General features: G+C 42.5%; 1 pseudogene; it reads left to right on the top strand.

Moving 5' to 3' along the window:
- The first annotated feature begins 14,330 nt into the window (after nucleotides 1-14,330).
- The window catches only part of LOC140219843 (uncharacterized), a 43,044-nt pseudogene continuing 38,211 nt past the window's right edge, over nucleotides 14,331-19,163 (top strand).

Here is a 19,163-nt window from a genome sequence, read left to right as displayed (position 1 = left end):
TTCACCTTATGTTACGCCTTTAACTACACGAAAAACCCGTCACCAACATACCCATGCCCTAACACCATATTTTGCGAAAACAAACTTGTTTAAGTACTCATACTTTCCGCACACAATAAACGATTGGAATGCACTGCCTGAACAGATTGTCTCAAGTGACAGTTTTGAAAGAAATCTTAGCAATGAATTTTGATGTGCAGATTGATGTGCAATGTATTATTTCCTTTGACTTGTTTCGCTCATTGGTGTCATGTGTCAAACCTTTTGTCTATGTAATAACTTTATGGCGTTTGTAAATATGCCTTGTTATCTGCCCTTCCTGCTTGGACCACATAAGGTCTGCAGTATTATGTAAATAAATAAATAAAATGTCCTTGCATTCATGCTGGACGGCAATATTTTTCAGTTCTACCCTGCCCCCTCACTCTAGGTCTTTGTCCAGAGAAGGATTGCCCACTGCTTGAGTGCCCATGACACAGTCGATGCTGCTTCAAGCTTCAACAATTCTTGTGCCAGTTACAGCTATGCAAGCCAATATTTGCACCAAGAAAATGTTACTTAGCTCCTTCAGGTTTTTCAAATAAAGTACTTCACCAACAAAGCTATGCCCGGGGGCTATCCCCCTTCGACTTTTCTTTGGCATTTACAACACATCCTCAGACCATAAATGCTTATTCAAAGCACCCGATACACTTTAGGCCGAACATCGTCTGCAAAGTTCCATTTGAAGAGGTACTGACATGATATCTTCAATTATTCCTTTTTTTTCTCGTTAAATTAAGACTTTCGAGCTCTAAAAATATAATAACAAGCCTTGGAGTGGCGTGATTTAGCTTTCCCAGAGCCGGTTTCGGTTTTGTTTTCTAGGAGGATACTGTAGTGACATCACAACACAGTATGTGGTCACGTGGGAGAAGGACATTGCGACGTTTTGACACTTTCTTGAGGCCTCCGGCTAGCTCAGTCGACTTGTGCGCTGCTAATTGTGAAGACCAATGTAGCAGCATAGCGGACGACTGAATGAGCTAGAGCGAGTGTCGTAACATCGCAATGTCCTGCTCCCACATGACCATATACTGCATCGTGACATCAGGGCATAGTATCCTCCTGGCAAACAAAATTGGCTGTAAAGAAGCTACTATATTAAATTATTTACAACGTTTTGAGGTTTCACCCCTCTAATGCTGTCTGTCGTCTTCTCTCCACCCATCTTCAGCACTGTTAAATTCGATCATAAACGTGCACTAACCAGCTCAGTTAAACATACTCGTGCAGTATGTACTATCAAACGCTTCTTTCTCCCCTTCCATGTCGCACTGCTACCCCGATAGGGGTGAAATGCAAAGACACTCATGTATTGTGCATTTGGCGCACGTTAAGGAAACCCAGATGGTCATAATTAATGCGGAATCCCCCACTTCGGTGTGCCTCGTAATCATATCATGATTTTTACATGTAAAACCCCACAATTCCTTTCATTCTGACGAGAAGTGGCTAACGTATTTTTAAAACCTTAGTTGGCAACGTGTTTTACCTGCTCAGAAAGAATAAATTTGCTTCTTGTGCTGTCCCATGGATTATGCATTGCCTTCGATCAAAAGCCTGACTAAGCATTGAGACACATCTTGGCTTGTCTATGGCATTGCTAGAGAATGCGAAGTACTGTTTATGAGCTGAGCTTGTCTTTGGCCGTTTTTAGCAACAAGCCACGGACGAACCTAGCTCATCGAAGGCACGGAAAATGTTAAACATACCACAATGTGTACAAGCATTTCATTTCAGAATCAAGTAGGGGAACACAAGCTGCACACCTGGCAAGTATAGCTTGTGCAATTGACGGAAAGCTAAGTCTACCAATCTTGCTAGAAAGCACGCCTGAAATGATGTACGTCAGCGATTCCAAAACTAGACAGCAAGGACAAAAGTCTAAAAATGCAAGGCATGCGGTGAAAAATGTTGGGTAGCTTTTGCAAAGAAACTGCAGGTAAATTATTAGGCTACTATGAGAATGCCTTTGGCAGACCAGTTCTTTTTAATACTAAGCTTGATGACACAAAATTGCATTGCTTAGACAAAGGAATACTGTTAAGAGCTTGGGTCATGGCTTTCAGTGAAAGGCAATAATGAAGAACAAGTCTTAACACAGCCACCTACATGCTCTTTATGTTTGGACAATGATTTAAAGCAAAGGGGGGGGGGGAGGGCTCAGTAGCAGATTAAGAATAATGTATGTAGGACCTGCCACACATTATTAACAATGGCAGGTGACATCAGTGGTATTTCTGGCTCCTGTTCCAAACATTAAAAATATGAACCAGATTCTCTCTACAATGACTACTTTATCATCAGGTTTATAATATTACCCTTTTTATACACCTAAATTTATAAAAAGGAGCTGCAGACAGGCTTCACACAAATCAGGTAGCAATGTCTTTTGACAAATGAGCTTAATAGCATCAGCATTAGGCCTATTTTCACAATCCAGTTCATTAAGTACTACTTGGAGCGTATACAGAGGAAAGGTCACTTATATTGATAATAATTAGAGCTGCACGAATCTCGGAACTTTCAAGCAACCAGAGGGGCTCCATGCTGTAATGTCTTCCTAGTTGTATTAGTATGTATGGAATACAGGTTTAGTCATATATGTACACTAAAGGCAAAACATTTTTATTAGTGACCATGGTTCTTTCTTTTGTGTCTCTTTTTCAACTTGGAAGGAGAGAAATGAGTGCAAGATGATGGTTGTTGGTACATTTAGATTGCCACAACAGAGTGATTAATGAAAATAGAGTTGCTGTGAACCCGTTAAACGCGTATCCAATATATAAAGAAGTGAACCTTAGCAAAGCTGCACAACCATAAGTCAAGTCAATTCAAGTGCATATACTAGTTAAAAAAACAAGCTTAAAGTATAACATACCAAATATTAATTTAGCCATCATATATACCACTCATAGGTGCTAGCGTGGCTGAGTTAGTGATCATAAATGATCCTACAAAAATATCATTGTTGTATAAAAAACTAAATTCATGTTCCTGCTAGGGTTTGGGTTCATGACTTAATTTATAAGCCAGGTGTTTCATACATGACATGGTAGCAGTTACATTCTTTTCTTTCTAATGCAGACACAATCCAATAATTGTAACCCAGTGTATTTGACCACATTTGAATGTTTCAACAATTCAAATGCTGAACTCTTAAGAGTACTAAAAGTGAAATATTTTCATGTGGGTAGTTCCATCAGTCAATACAGCCCTCCTTAGTCCACTATAACTGCTGTTGTCTTAAATATGAAATGATGTGCAATATTGGGAGATGTTGAACAAGTAAGCATAGGAAGATAAATAAATTTTGTACACCACAGGTCTTAGAACAGTTACCCATTGACAAAAAGCTCATAAAATTGACATCGTGCTTAAGAAGCACGAGTATGTTAAGGTGATCAAAGGCTTTGCAAGTTTAAAAGCCGTCCATCAAGAAAGATGTGTTTTCAGGTAACACTATATCATAGTAAATACAAAGGGCAAGTGAGTGCAAGACGTGAAATGATTATGAGATACTTTCAGCTGTCCACAGAGTTGACATTGCAAGCCTTACTTTAATTAGAAGGTTTCCCTAAAAGGCTGCCACAGTAGGTTGACGCCTACTTGTATGTAATGGTTCATTTGAAGTTCTCTGTGTTGTTTTCGTCACCCCACTTGGGAGAACCCTTAGCACACCCCTTTTACTATCGTAAACTAATCCTTGCCTTCAAAGCTTTCCACTTCCCCTTTCCATAGCCTTCATTTTACTCTTACGCACCTGCTTATCCTCCTCGACCCTTGCGAGCGATGAGCTATGTGGTAATCAGTTGTTAATAAGGCAAGTCCCTTTGTCCGAACATTGACTCCAGGCAGGAGATTCTCTTGTTCAGTGACTGTCAGTCATTTAATTTATTGTGTGGTGCTCTACTTGCTCGACACAAAACCTTGCACAATAAGGTGTAATTTAAAGCCACCATTAATTTCTGGCAAAGTGGTACCTTAGTTGGCCAGGTCATTGCCTAAGTGTGCTGACCAACTGGCCATCTCTAGTTAAGTACAAGGGCATCTCAGTCATTCAAGTGAGTATGGGAAAGAACATTTCAACAATAACTTTGGTTTATTCTCACATAAGAATAAGTTACTCTAACAGGGCTGCCTTTGTGAAAAGCAGTTCCTGCCTTTTACACATATAATCGAAGCGATTCAAAACCATGCATGTTTAGAGTGTTCAAAAAACAGCGCTATCTTTTACAAGTCCTCCATCATTAACCTGCACAACGCCTTGTATTACATTGGAAACAGGAAGGGAAAAAATAAAAAAAATGTAAATATAAAACATAAAAATGAGAAAATCATTGCACATTGTCCAAGTTTCTAAATACTAGCACATACAGCTTTAATGGACGACTGAAAACAGCAGACAGAATGATCGAATCACTGATTGGTAGCGCACACCAAAAGACACGTAGTATGAGCGGAATGAGTACTGATTTGCAGGGACTAGTTGTCAGATCACTGTGACCATTGTGAATATGGACAGCAGTTCATGGCGAGAACCACTAATTTGTTAGTCACTGCGCAACGAGTAAAGAATATGTACTTCTGACATGCAGCTTCTTTGCAGTACAACGTAATAATGAACCTCACTGACAAAAAACTAGAAAGTTGGAAACATCTCACTCGCACGAAGACACTAAAACGACGAAACTCAAGCTAAACAGCTATTGGCTTAATTTTGCGGATGGTTTATTGTACCAGTGCAGTCGGATATGTATAGTACACGTCGAATAGATTTTCACTGCAGCACAAATTTTATGCGATGAAGCCGATAGATTTTGGTGTAAAAGTTCATCGCTGCCACTGCAACTGCTGAGAACATATCGTAAAAACTTGATTTGCACATATATATACAGTGAACTCTCACTTGAGTGAACTTCAAGGGACCGAAGGAAATAGTTCACTTAACTGAAAGTTCACTGAACTGAATATTCACTAGACCAACATAAGGCATGGCACACAGATTCAAAAGTTTGAAGTGCAATTCATGGAGCAGAAGACATGGCATCCACAGTGTTAGAAATGTGTGAAATGGAATTTGTACATATCAACAAGTACAATGTTGATAACAGTTATAATGCTGCCTTTCTCACTTAGAAAAAAATCTGTAATCTTCTTCTGCACTTGTACTTTTAAAGCACAGCAAGTAACAAAACTGTCCAAAGAGTCAATATTTTTGTACGCTTCTTCTGGCACAGCTTGCTGTTGAGACACAGTCTCTCAACTTTACAATGTACCCTACAACCTCAGCTAGAGTTATAGGGCTTGAAACTGGCTCGGCAGTTGCCTCTTCTTCGTCGCACTCTTCTTCTTCTTCAGGACGAACACTGGAAACAATCTCCAGATCCGTCTGTCCAACACAGGAAATCAGTGCACTGTCACACTGTGCATAGTCTTCAAATGAAGTATTGCTATCGACCTCCACCTGATGACAAAAATAAGCCTTGGCCCTCTGAGCAAGTTCGTTAAACTGAAATATTGACTGTTCCAAAATTCGTTTAAGTGAAACATTTTTGCATAGAATCTATAAGAAAACTGCCGGGGATTTTTAAAAAGTTCGTTATTCTGAAATATTCGATAAACCGACGTTCGTACAACTGAGAGTTTACTGCATATATATATATATATATATATATATATATATATATACTGGCTACCTGCGAGACACTGAACATTGCGAAAACATGATGAAGCGCAATGTGTTTACCGGAGTTTAATTTTTTTTCCGACAGCGCTTCACTGCATAATACTTAATGCTGCTGTAAAGCCCATTTGCAGAGAACAATTATGCATTGCAGCGAATAGCTGGGTTTATTATTTGGTTTTATTGTTGTTTGCGAGTGGTTGTGTATAAAGAGGGCGCGAACAGAGAGGAATCCTGAAGGCAAAACAACGGCTTAAAACACCACACCAGAAACACCTCTGAATGCATGTCGGTACACATATTAGATGGTTCAGTGCCCATACTGTGACCGGAGGCGACGTGTACGCTCGTGTGTAATTAGGGACTCTTATTATAGTCCCCGTGAGAGTTGAACTGAGCCCCCTTGCAATCTCAGTATGCTTCACAGCAATGCAGTTTGTATAACTCACCACATAACTTGTCTGTATTGTGGTGAAGATAAAGCAAATCTGTCAACAACCATTAAGAAACACATACAAGACCTTTGCCCACGTGTAGGTGTGTGTGTGTGTGTGTGTGTGTGTGTGTGTGTGTGTGTGTGTGTGTGTGTGTGTGTACATATATATTAGAACATATGCTTCCCTGCACTGCATTTTGTACAATTGAGCCCATAAAATGTCTATGTTGTGGTGAAGCTAATTAAAGCAAATTTGTCGACCATTATGAGATGCATACAAGACCTTGCCCACGTGTGGATTTATGTAAGCTATGACTACACTCTAAAAAAAGTTTACCCCCTTTGGGTTGTATTTTGTCTCCAAACAATGATCATCATTTGTCATGCCCGCATTTCCTTTTTTTAATGCTGCGAGGCCGGTACTTCCTAGTGACAAACGGCTTGTGCGTAATCAGCTTGACACAGCACTCTCGACAGTAAAGTATCGAGCGCCGAGTTTTCAAGAAAGGAAATATGCAAGTAAGGCAGATATGACGATTATCGCTGTAGGACAAGACAAGCCCCAAAGGGCGTAAACTTTTTTTTAGAGTGTACTGTGGACTGTCAGTGGCTGTGAAATCTTCAACATCTTGCTCTTCTCTCTCTTTCGAGAGAAAATTTAATTGCATCTAGATAAGCCCCAGCCCCAGGCTTGGAAAACTATTCTCCATGTTAGACGGCAAAGGACTAAAGAAAGGAAGTGAGAAAAAAAAAGAAAAATGCACACTGACTTACACTTACATCCATGCGAAATGCACTATCACAAAAGTGATTTTCTCATTGCCTTTGTGGAGCACAGCTCAGATATATTTTTGGTTGCACCACAAATCATGTATTGTGTGGCTACTGAATTCCTAGGGACAGCCCTCACTGTTACAAAGCATCTGCAAATATAAATCAATGGTCCCTGTCCTAGTCAGCACAACAGGTGGGTACATGTATGGCATGCTGGACAAATAATTCTAAATAAATCCCTCTTGAGCGCATGGCCGTTAACCAGACCTCTAGCATTTTGAAATGTAAGTTTAGCTCTGAACTGGTTAAATTGGTGATATAGCCATGGTCTCGAGGTAGCATTTTCTTGAATCTACTGTGTGTAAAATACACTCGCGATTGTTGACAGTTGAATTGTTACAATTGCAATCAGCAGAGAGACCTAATCTCGGCCTACATAGCTATACATACTAAAGGGCTCAGAGCACATAATCAACATTCCACCATCTTGCTTGAGTACCATCTTGTTTGCTTGAAAGTGATGAGCTCTCGGGCTACATTTTCAAGAACCATTGTTACTCACTAACCTCCACTTTCAAAGATGTTTTCACCTGCTGCAACATCAATCACCATCTCCCTTTCGAGGTGAGAGAAAGCTCTATTAGAACTGTCTATGTCATGTGGGCCTTCTTTGTAACCCCCGGTATTTAGAGGCATACTTGATCAAGTGCCTTTACAAATTCACTGTCCTTCGTTATTAAATGTGACCACTGTAACTGCAAAAAGACCATTGAACACCTCCCCTGTCAGTCTTTGATGTCCAATGTCAGCCCTTTTAGAGTGTACCCACCCAACTGGATAGTTGACCTTTCACAGAGGCTAGGATCCTGGGTGCTTGGCCATATTAATGAAGAAAGCTATGCATACATGCTCTTATGACTTTCTAAAATAAACGAATCTGAAAAGATACTTATAGACACCATCTGTCTTGTGCAAGTGAACTGTCTCAATTTGCCTCCTTTTTTTCTTTTAACCCCTCATACCCTCACCCCCATGCAGAGTAGCCAACTGGATGAACGTCTGGTTAACCTACCCGGCCTTCCTTGTTCCTTTCTTTCTCTCTCAGATGTAAACCCCATGCAGGAAAACTAAAAACCACACGAAATCTAGTCAGCCATACCTGTTGAAACTAAGATGCGACATGCTTAAACAATTTCAGACGTGTAAATGCACCTAAAATACAAGTACAAAAGAAAGTAAAACACACACGTAGCACATGCACTACTGATTCTTGTCCTTTCTTTTGTCCTTGTATTTTATATACTTTTACAAGCCTGCATTGCTGAACCAACTCGCCCAACTACCTACATTGCTTAAACCAATTCAATTAATATTTTGGTTAATGTATACTCAGGAATTCGTGCGATGATTAGGCAGATTCTTCTCTTGCAGAACTTCATCCAACCAAACACCAGAGGAAAGAGTGATGCTGATACAGACACACAAGTTTTGTTGGCAGTGGAATATGTCAGCTGGATAAATTACTGCAAGCGTTGCCTAGCAACATGCATTAAAGCTGGTGAGCAAGTTGAAGTGCATGATCTGCCAATTTTCTGCCAATAATTTGCATTGTCAGACATCTGTGACGAAGGTGAAGAAAGGAATGCTGGCATCTGGACCAGGTTCTTGCTAAGTTCGTAGCAACTGCTATTACACTGGAGGACAAAATAAAGCAACCACTGTGCCACCTGAAGCAGTATTCTCGCTTGTTGCTTAATCCAGCAAGGACAGAAAAAGAGTGGAGAATGCTGCCTTCCTAGCTTAATTACAAGCAATGCAAAAGCAACCTTGGAAATCGAATCAACTGCATCATTCTGGGCAGAAATGGGAGAAGTAAAAAGATAGGATGACATGCAAGAGTACAGAAATATCTGTACATTGGCCCAAAACATGTTAACTTTATATTATTGCTGCAACTGAAGGAAGCTATGCTAAAAAAAAGGAGCTGCAGCTGGGCTTGGAGTTGAAAAACTGCATGCCATAAAAAATCAGCTTTTGCCATGACTGGCAGGAGGTATGTCAACATGTACAAGCATCAATGACCAGCAAATTGAAGTCCACCAAAAAGGAAGTGGACTAAACGAGACATTTGCTTGTGCTTTGGCAAAGTGTTATCACCTGGCATTTCTACTTTCATGGCCTCATCGATAAAATAAAGTCGCACAAGTAATACAATATTGCTTTTGCTGTAATGGACTTTTTATTGTGTATTTGCTTATGTTAGTGTACAATCTTTTGATGTAGTTTTATAGGTGCAACAAAGCACTAAATTTTTTGTTATAGTTTGTATTGAAAGATTTCAATAATGGGGTTGTTACTCTTACATTTTTTTATGCCAACCCAATAGCCCAAGTTGTATATTAGCTTGTGCCACTACCTAGATGTGTGCATGTGTTGTTTGTGATGCCATCGTGTTCGTTGCGTTGTCGTCATTCCAGCTTTGTCATGCAACTTTCACGCTACCTGCGTTGGAACCAGATGGCTCACATGAAAAGATCCAGGTGTCTCAGCAGTAGCACACCCACCCATTGTTGGTCGCCTCCGTTTGAGATTGAAAAGCAAGTTTCACACGAATGTTCATTTCGGAATGACCGATAGCAACACCTCACCTTGGCATAGCCAACTACCTGTAAAATACTTCACATAACATCAATTCCCACATTGCATGGGATTTACACAAGCTTATCTCATAGTTTTCATGTAGAGCCTTTTGGACCTTAATGTGGGGGATAATAAAATGGCTTTTCAAGTCTAACTCCTCTGAAATATGTATAATTCGACACCTTGCATGCTAAGCTGCAGCTTCTTAAGTCCCAAACTGGCATCAAGAAAGCCAGGACCGTAAAATGATACTGGGCTGGACAAATCAGTTTCCAAAGATTTATGTTGCGTTCTTGACCTCCTTTCGAGAGTTCCTGTGACAAGTTTGTGTGAAAAGACATTCTCAAAGCTAACATATGTAGAGACCAGGCTGAGAAGCTCTATGTCAAGAATGGCTTAGCTGGCTGATGGTGCCTTTGGTGGAGCAATGAATTGCAATATTTTTTATGATGTTATGAAGATAAATAACACTATAGCATGCATGCTTACGCTGTAGCTTTCTTTCCTGCCATGCAACACCAAGAAAGCAAATGAGTAATTGCAAAGTAATCTGCATATTGTATCCCAGGTGTATTGTGTGTGCTACATTACCAGAGAATCCTGTGACCTTTAATTCACCTTTCCAGCACAACATGTCTTTATCAAGCCATACCTTTACGTTGGGTTGATATATGTAGGGATGCCCTTTCACCTTCATGTCAGCTTAGCTCTGTCAACAGCAGATGCACTAAAGCTAAACACTCTTGCTACCTACTTCACATATTGCAACTGAAATGAAGGAGACACAGGTCTTAACAGTAAACTTTTAAACAGTGCATTTAAATACTTGTGCAACCTTCTTTTTGGAAAGACCATGTGGCACCTAGAGATGTAGCTTGACAAGTAAGAAACTGATGTGCTTTTATCTAAAAATAGAATTGATTGATGTTTTGTGGGACGAGGTGCCTGGTGTCTCAATGAGCACACTTTATGGCTGAGCATATTTTTGCCATTGCGTCAGCTTTGAAAACTTGTCAGAATCTTTAATCTTGGTGCATTAGACAACACCTTGACACAAAATGAATGTAACCCTTAATGTCATTGAAAGAAAGGTGCTGAAAATAATTTGATGAATACAGCAGAATGAAATGCAGGGAACTTAGATGGGAAATAGGTAAGCAATTTGCCAACCACGTTATGAATGCAAGCAGCTGACACTTAATAGAATAAGAAGGCCCTGGAGCAAGTCTCTGGCTTGCAGTGCAAGACCTGTGCACACTTATGATGATATTGCAGTATTCATGGCAGGGACGGGACCATTCAACCTTGCACACTGTAACAGTCTGTATATCTCTTTGAAATCTTCTTGTACCTACATGTACAAACTGCATGTTGCAAACAGTAAAATCATTGATATTGTCCTACATACAGTTTCCATGTTTATTGGATTCTCATTTTAACAGCTGACTTTAAACTTCCATACTGAGAGCTGGACGAGTTAGTGCGTTTTTGGAAGAGTAGAAGCAGTGCACAAAGTATGAAGGACAGTGAAAACGCAACAGGAGCACTGACTTGCAACTGAATTTTTTATTCAGGTATACATACAAGAACAATATGAACACACCATGCAATGTGAAAAAAAGCAAGCAAATGAAGTGCAAGCTATTAATCATGATTGACCTTGCTAGAAAACACAAGCATGAGTGACGTCGTGAGTTGACTGCGACATGGTACTAAATCTATGCAAAAAGCCATATTGGAACTTACATGGGCATTACGCGATTCAATGAATTCAACAGTATGCTTATAAACTATGTATTCTAACATTTTACTTGAATAAGGGGCTAAGGAGATCAATCTATATATAGCTACAAATGCCTTAGTCACCAGATTTGAAAAGCGGGAGGACTTTCGTTTGTTTCAAAGATGAAAGAACTATACCTGTTGTGGGAGAATGCTGAGAAATAAAAGCGATACTGAGGAGTTCGTTGGGAATAATATAATGTACCAACATGCATTAGGAATTACGTCAGGATCTCAAAATTTATTACATTTGCAGACATACTTCTATAATTTAACAACATTATTAAGGCATACAAATTTAAAAAAGAAATGCCACTACGTTAGTATTTGCCATAGCAAATGATTCCCTAGGGGTGCATGTACAATGGCCCCCAATTGAATATTGTACCACTAATGCTCTACCACATGTGTTTGACCCCTGTTGATTGCAAGTCGCACAAGAGAAACTTGGCCTTCTTTGTAGAGCAAAGACAGTTGGCAAAAAATGAAGCACACAAAGGTAGAGAGGTTTTGGTATAGCCTGTACAGTGAAAGATCCACTCAAGATCCAGGTGCTGTACCGTATCTTCAGAAGATAAAGCATTTATCTAAACACGTGCACAGGGTGTAAATGATCGCACTCCGATGCATGTGATACATAATGACAATCACCACGAAAGCATATCGCATTACTATTACTTCCACAGGTAATTTTCATGGCTGCTATGGAAAGGCTGTCTCACTGCACCACAATCTATAGCAACTAATACACTGGGCATTTCAAATGGTTCATGAAAGTGGGTTGGGCCCTGGCCAGTTTGAAGCAGCGGCACTCCACACACTGTTCAACGCCCAGCCTCGTGTGAGTCACTTGACACTCGTCACGGACACTTGCTGACATTGCCTTCAGGCGGGAACAGGCCTTTCTGTTAGATTCGCGTTTCACGTCCAGGCTTTCGTTACTAAGCTTCTGCGTGCGTAAGGCGACGCGAAATGTTTGAATGCACTTTGCTCATCGACAAAAGGCGCCCTTACTTTGCAAAGCGATTTGGAAATGTGTATGCACCCTACATCGACGTCAATGCCGACGCGCACCACTTGTGCGTTTTCGAGCTCGTGAGCAGTGTGTCGACGTGAAAGCAAGGCCAAACAGGCATCCGGCTTTGCCAGAAGGCGTACACACAACTTAAATAATCGCTACATATGACACACCCTGCAATATGCATTATCCGTGTCGGCACCATATGCAGTCGGCGCTGTGTTACCACGACTCTTCGAAACCGACAGTCCAAATGAGGCGACATGTCGTGCTGTTTCGTGGATGCAGCACAGTTCGTTCGAAGCTTATGTAGCTTCGTAACGACAACGTTATTCGTACTCGCCGATATTACACAGCGATCCAGTACTACAGTACACACCACACGGCCACAAGGAATCACAACGGTCCTCCTACTGCGTGCACGCGTGTGTAGGCGCCCACAGTCATTTTCGATTTTAAAACGCAGCATACGATAAATGCTTTATTTATTTAGGCGATAACGTTAACGTAAACGATAACGTTAGCATTTCATGTATTTTTTATTAAGCTTTCTTTTTGTGACGTCATCATGCGTGGCAGCAGCGGACTCCACTTGGGGTCCTCTGCTGCCACGCGCGTGCACCCAGCGCCGGCCAAAAAGAAGACCTGCCGATGCGACGTACCAGCCGTAGATCAAAGCGATGTCGCCATGATCCGACGCCGCGACCTAACCGCAACGCAAGGTGAAGAAGCACCATCCTCAATGTGCTTAATCGATGGCCACATAACAAAAACACAACTCTATTGAACAAAGGAGCCGACTACTCAGTCATAAGTGGATCACTCGCCGCCCAATTGAAGAAAGTCAAGACTGCATGGGACGGCCCTAAACTTCTGACAGCTGGATGACACCTGATAACGCCGACTGCAATCTCCACCGCAGGAGTTACAGCTAATAACTAGACTTACCCTACGACGCTTGTTATCCTCCAGCAATGCTCACTGAACGTCATACTCGGCATGGACTTCCCGAACCAAACGCCGTGATCATCGACCTGAAGCCCAAGTCGACAACGCCGGAGAGTTCACTGAATCACCGTGGCTTGAAGTGTGCTCGAAAATCAAGTCAGCCGTCCCGCCTCGTTCCAGTATAATTATTTCCGGCCGCACCGAAACACGCGCAGAGGTTGAAGCCATCATCTAGGATGAGCAATATCTACAGCGCGACCGTGAAATTTGCGTCACAAGAGGAATCGCTCGAGTGCGCTGAGGAAAAGCGAAAGCAATGCTGAAAAAACTTCAGTCAAGAAATTAAACACCTGAACAAGGGTACGAAGAGTGCCTGCGTGGAAGCATTTACAACAGTCAGCAATACGTTGGTCCTCTCGGATTTAGCCGAACCTACAACAACGGTCCGTGTTATTGACCCAGCCTTCGATGTTATTCGGCGCCTTCCCAGGCATAAGCAGTTATAGCACAAAGGTCTGCTCAAGCAATACAAGGTCTGCTTCTCGTCGTCATCAAGGATTCGACAAACACCAGTTGCTAACCATCGCATAATAACCGAATAATGCGCTCGAACACTCTGCCAGAGCCCTTACAAAGTTTCCCCGCTATCAAATGATTCATTCTGAGAAACCAGGAAAGACAACGAGAATGATCTCGCCTTTCCTCGTATCCAAATGTCTAACTCAAACTGTTGGCCCAGGATATAACGCATCTAGACTAGCAGGTGGCGACCTCCTCTTAGAACTGCATGACAAAAACCAGCACTAAAAACTAACGAGGGTTGCAATGTGGGCTTGTTGGTAATGCATCTTCAAGGGGAGTATGGTAGCGCGATTAGCGCTGTGTGTGTCCCTTTGTGTCTTCTCTTGTCCCGTCTTTGAATCGCGCTACCATACTCCCCCGAAAAACTAAGTAGCCTAGTGTCTATTGGGGACACCCCTGTTTCAGTGACCCCACACCGCACCATGAACACCATCCGCGATGTGATCTCTGAGGACGACTTGATGAACCTGACCGAGGCTGAACTTTTGGAAGAGTGGAAGGATCAAAATATTGTGAACGTAAAAAGAATTAAAATCAGGCGCGACGGGAAAGAAATCGATACCAAACGCCTTATTCTCACATTTGGCTCCAGTGTACTTCCAGAAACGATAGAAGCAGGTTACATTAAGATCCAAGTAAGGCACTACATCCCTAACCCTCTCCGTTGCTTCAAATGCCAAAGGTTCGGCCACAGTTCACAGAACTGTCGAGGCCGGCTGACATGTTACAAGTGCATTCCTCTGAAACGTGCCAGAACACTCCACATTGTGTTAACCGTGATGGCGAGCATGTCGCATACTCGCGGTCGTGCCCGTCTTGGAAAAGAGAAAAAGAAATAGTGACAATCAAAGTCAAAGAAAACATATCTTTCAAGGAGGCACGTAGGCGGGCGTCATACCTGTCTAAGAGCCGCTTTGCCGATGTGCCGCGTCAGGGGGCAGCGTCACAACGGCATCTGGCGGCTGTCCGACCCACAAGCTGTGAGTCGGCAGTTACGCCATCTTCCCCCGCGGCGGTTGCAGCTAGCGCTGCTCCGTCTACCCAGAATAAGGAACCATTGATCCCGAAGGTGGCCGCAGCTGAGGCTGCCTCAACCTCCCAGGTCCCTTCCTGCGCTGGAAACAGCCAGCGTAGCCCAATCCCACAGGCAGCCCCATCGACATCCGGGCTGGTGGGCGCAGAGGTCTTGCCCTCCGAGGCGAGGCTCTCAGGAAACTTCTCGCTCGCAAGAGCGCGTGTCCGGCGCCTCACAAGAGGCAATGGACACTACGCCTAGCCTCACGGCGCACATAGCGCCTGAGGTTCGGCGAGGTTCTCTCGAATGCTCCAAAAAGGGCCACATCTCCGTCACAGGGCCTGGAAAGAGCTCTGTAAAGTAAGGCATAACTTCTCTTTCTGTATACACAGCACCAATTTACTTTAAATGTGGATACACAAATCATTCAATAGAACATCAGAGGTCTCCTTAGAAACCTTGATGATGTGCAAGAACTCATCCACAAACACAATCCAAAAGTGCTGTGTTTACAGGAAACACACTTAAAATCAAAACACACAAACTTCCTCCGACAGTACACCATTTTCCGCTAGGACCGTGATCAGGCTAACACCTCGTCCGGCGGTGTAGCAATCCTTGCAGACAAGTCCGTAGCTTGTCGCCAGGTAGCATTACGGACACCCCTCGAGGCGGTGTCAATTGCAGGGATTATTTTCAATAAGTTGGTAACCGTCTGTTCCATATATATACCTCCAAGCTATCACCTCCAAAAAACCGATTTCTATAACCTCACAAATCCGCTGCTGGAACCCTACATACTTGTGGGTGATTTCAACGCCCACAACATGTTGTGGGGAGCCGCGCATTGCGATGCAAGAGGGCGACTCATTGAAAACTTTATTCTGACCTCTAGTGCCTGCCTGTTTATTAAGAACGAACCAACATATTATAGCATTCAACACAATTCATATTCATCCATTGACCTAGCAATAGGCTCCGCTTCCCTTCTCCCTCACCTGGAATGGAATGTGATGAATAATCCATTTGGAAGTGACCATTTCCCTATAACATTAAACTTAACGCAGCATGACAACCCTCCCCATCTTCCCATTTGGAAATTAGCATCAGCTTACTAGGAGCATTTTAACGAATCAACTCATTTATCACCCTATTTTGTAAACAATTTTAGCATAGACGATGCTGTCGCATATTTTGCCGCTTTTATTTGTGATGCTGCTGAAAAGTTCATCCCGCAAACGAATGTTGGTTCATCTAAAAGGCGTGTTCCCTGGTGGAATGATGACTGAAGAAATGCACGAAAAAGGCAGAATAAGGCATGGGGAATATTGCGCAGATCGCCGAATACAGAAAATCTGATTGAATTTAAACACATAAAATCGCAGGGAAGGCGGATGCGACGTAAGGCGAGGAGAGAAAGCTGGGCAAGGTTCCTTTCAGGTATAACTTCGTACACACAGGAGGCGAAAGTATGGAATGGCGTAAGGAAGGTAAAATGGCAGCAAATAAATCCGTTGCCTCCGGTGAACTATCAAGGGAATACCTTAGAAGAACAGGCATACACCCTAGGGGAGCACTTTGAGCATGTGTCAAGCTCAACATACTACTCAAAAACCTTCATCACGTACAGACAAATAGAAGAACGTGAGGCATTTGAGCGGAAATCCCCACAAAATGCACCATACAGCCGTCCTTTCTGCATTGCCGAGCTGAGAGCTGCCTTGATCGTATGCAACAGCTCTGCACCGGGACCCGATAGAATAATCTACGATATGATTAAGAACGTACACACTGACACACAACTGTCACTACTTGCACTTCTTAGCACTATTTGGGCTGGTAGATATCTTCCACCTGCATGAAAAGAAGCGATCGTGGTCCCCGTTCTGAAGCAAGGTAAAGATCCTTCGTCAGCGGCAAGCTACCGCCCGATAGCTCTCACGAGTTGCTTTTGTAAGCTGTTTGAAAAAATGATTAAGCCGTGACTCATACATATCCTTTAAATGAACAAAATACTTGATCCCTACCAGTGTGGCTTCAGAGAAGGTCGGTCCACAAATGACCATCTCGTGCCCATTGAGGGGAATAGTCGTTACGCGTTTGTACGCAAACAGTTTTTCTTATCGATATTCCTCGATATGGAGAAGGCGTACGACACAACGTGGCGATACGGGATCTTGCGAGACTTGTCGGGAATGGGCATCCGTGGCAATATGCTAAACCTGATAGAAAGTTATCTGTCGAATCGTACCTTCCGCGTGAAAGTCTGGAATGTATTCTCACGTCCATTTATACAGAATCAGGTGTACCTGAGGGAGGTGTGCTCAGCTGCACACTCTTTATAGTCAAGATTAATACACTCCGCGCTTCATTACCACCAGCTATATTTTATTCCGTCTACGTAAATGACATAGAAGTAGGTTTTAAATCTTGTAACCTTGCAGTGTGCGAAAGACAAGTACAGCAGGGATTGAGCAAGATATCCAAGTGGACAGACGAAAATGGGTTTAAAATCAACCCCCACAAAAGTTCGTGTGTTCTCTTTACAATAAAGAGAGCCCTGGTTCCAGACCCGTGCATGGAACTGCGTGGATAATAAATACCTGTTAACAAAGAACACCAATTTCTAGTTATAATACTTGACTCTAAGCGTACTTTTATCCCACACATAAAATATCTCAAAGCTAAATGTCTAAAACAATGAACTTACTCAAAATACTATAACATACAACATGGAGTAGCGACAGGAAGTGTATAATGAATATTTATAAGAGCCTCATTCACTCTGCGGTTAGACTATGGCGCCATAGTATACAACTCTGCCGCCCCGAGTGCACTAAAGATGCTGGATCCCGTCCACCACCTGGGTATCCGTCTGGCCACAGGCGCATTCAGAACTAGCCCCATTGAAAGCTTATTTGTAAAATCGAATGAGTGGTCACTCAATCTGCAGAGATCTTACACCAGCTTCACATATTTCCTTAAAGTGCACTCTAATCCTGAACATCCATGTTGTGAAACTATTAACGATTCGACATGTACTGCACTTTTCCGTAATCGACCCTCTGTGAGACAGCCTTTCTCACTCAGTGTGAGGGAGCTTAGCGTGGAAATGGATGTTCCACTCTTCGAACACCGCTTAATGCCTCCAGTGAAACAGCTACTGCCTTGGGATTGGCAGGTGATAGATTGTGATATATCTTTTGCAAGAGTTACAAAATACGCACCAGAGCTCGAAATACGAATGCATTTCCATGAACTCCAATTGAAGTACTGTTGTCCGGAATATTACACCGATGCGTCAAAATCGCATGTTGGTGTGTCTTACGCGGCTGTTGGACCCTCTTTCCCTGAAGCAGGTGTACTGAACCCCCATACAAGCATCTTCACTGCAGAGGCCTACGCAGTACTGTCTGCGGTAAAACACATAAAGAAATTAAAACTAGAGAAAGCGATAATATTCACGGACTCGTTAAGTGTTGTAAAAGCACTAATGTCCTTAAGAAAACACAAAAATAATATTTTAATTGAGCTTTACTCTCTCGTGTGCAATATTTATTCGTCTCGTAGACATGTGACAATATGCTGGGTCCCTGGTCATAGATGCATGGAAGGCAATGTGCTGGCCGACCAAATGGCCACATCAATTACACCTCAAGCTGGTAATTCCGCCACTGCTATTCCTGCCACAAACCTCAAGCCTTTCTTGCGAACGAAAGTGCGAAGCTACTGGCAACGCATGTGGGTCAAAGAAACAAATAATAAGCTGCACTTGATTAAGCCAAGGATAGGTTTCTGGCCCCCCGTTACAAAAGCAATACAGTATGATGTCCTATTCTGTAGACTCAGAATAGGACACACATATAGTACTCACAATTTTCTGCTTACTGGCAACGAAACTCCTACCTGTGGTAGATATGGTGAAAGGCTCACCGTCCTCTACGTCCTCGTGGAGTGTCGGGATGCCGAAAGAGAAAGAAGAAACATTTTGCTCTAGCATACCGATATTGTCTCCCTCTCAATCCCGGTATGTTTCTTGATAAGGAACCCCTTTTTACCACCAAAGCTGTCCTAGGTTTCTTGAATGATGTGGTTTTACATGTTAATAGCCCAATAGTATCGTAGCGCATCCTCTCTCTAGAGGATACTGCTGTAATAGTAGTCCTTGTACAGCACACGCCTTCAGGTCCTTGCGCTTCAAGGAATCTGTTAGGGCAGTAGTGCTTTTCGTATTTTTATC

This window comes from Dermacentor andersoni, chromosome 1 (assembly GCF_023375885.2).
Source record: "Dermacentor andersoni chromosome 1, qqDerAnde1_hic_scaffold, whole genome shotgun sequence".
NCBI lineage: Eukaryota > Metazoa > Arthropoda > Arachnida > Ixodida > Ixodidae > Dermacentor > Dermacentor andersoni.
Note: the sequence above shows the minus strand (reverse complement) of the source record. Positions and strands in the feature narration are given on the sequence as shown.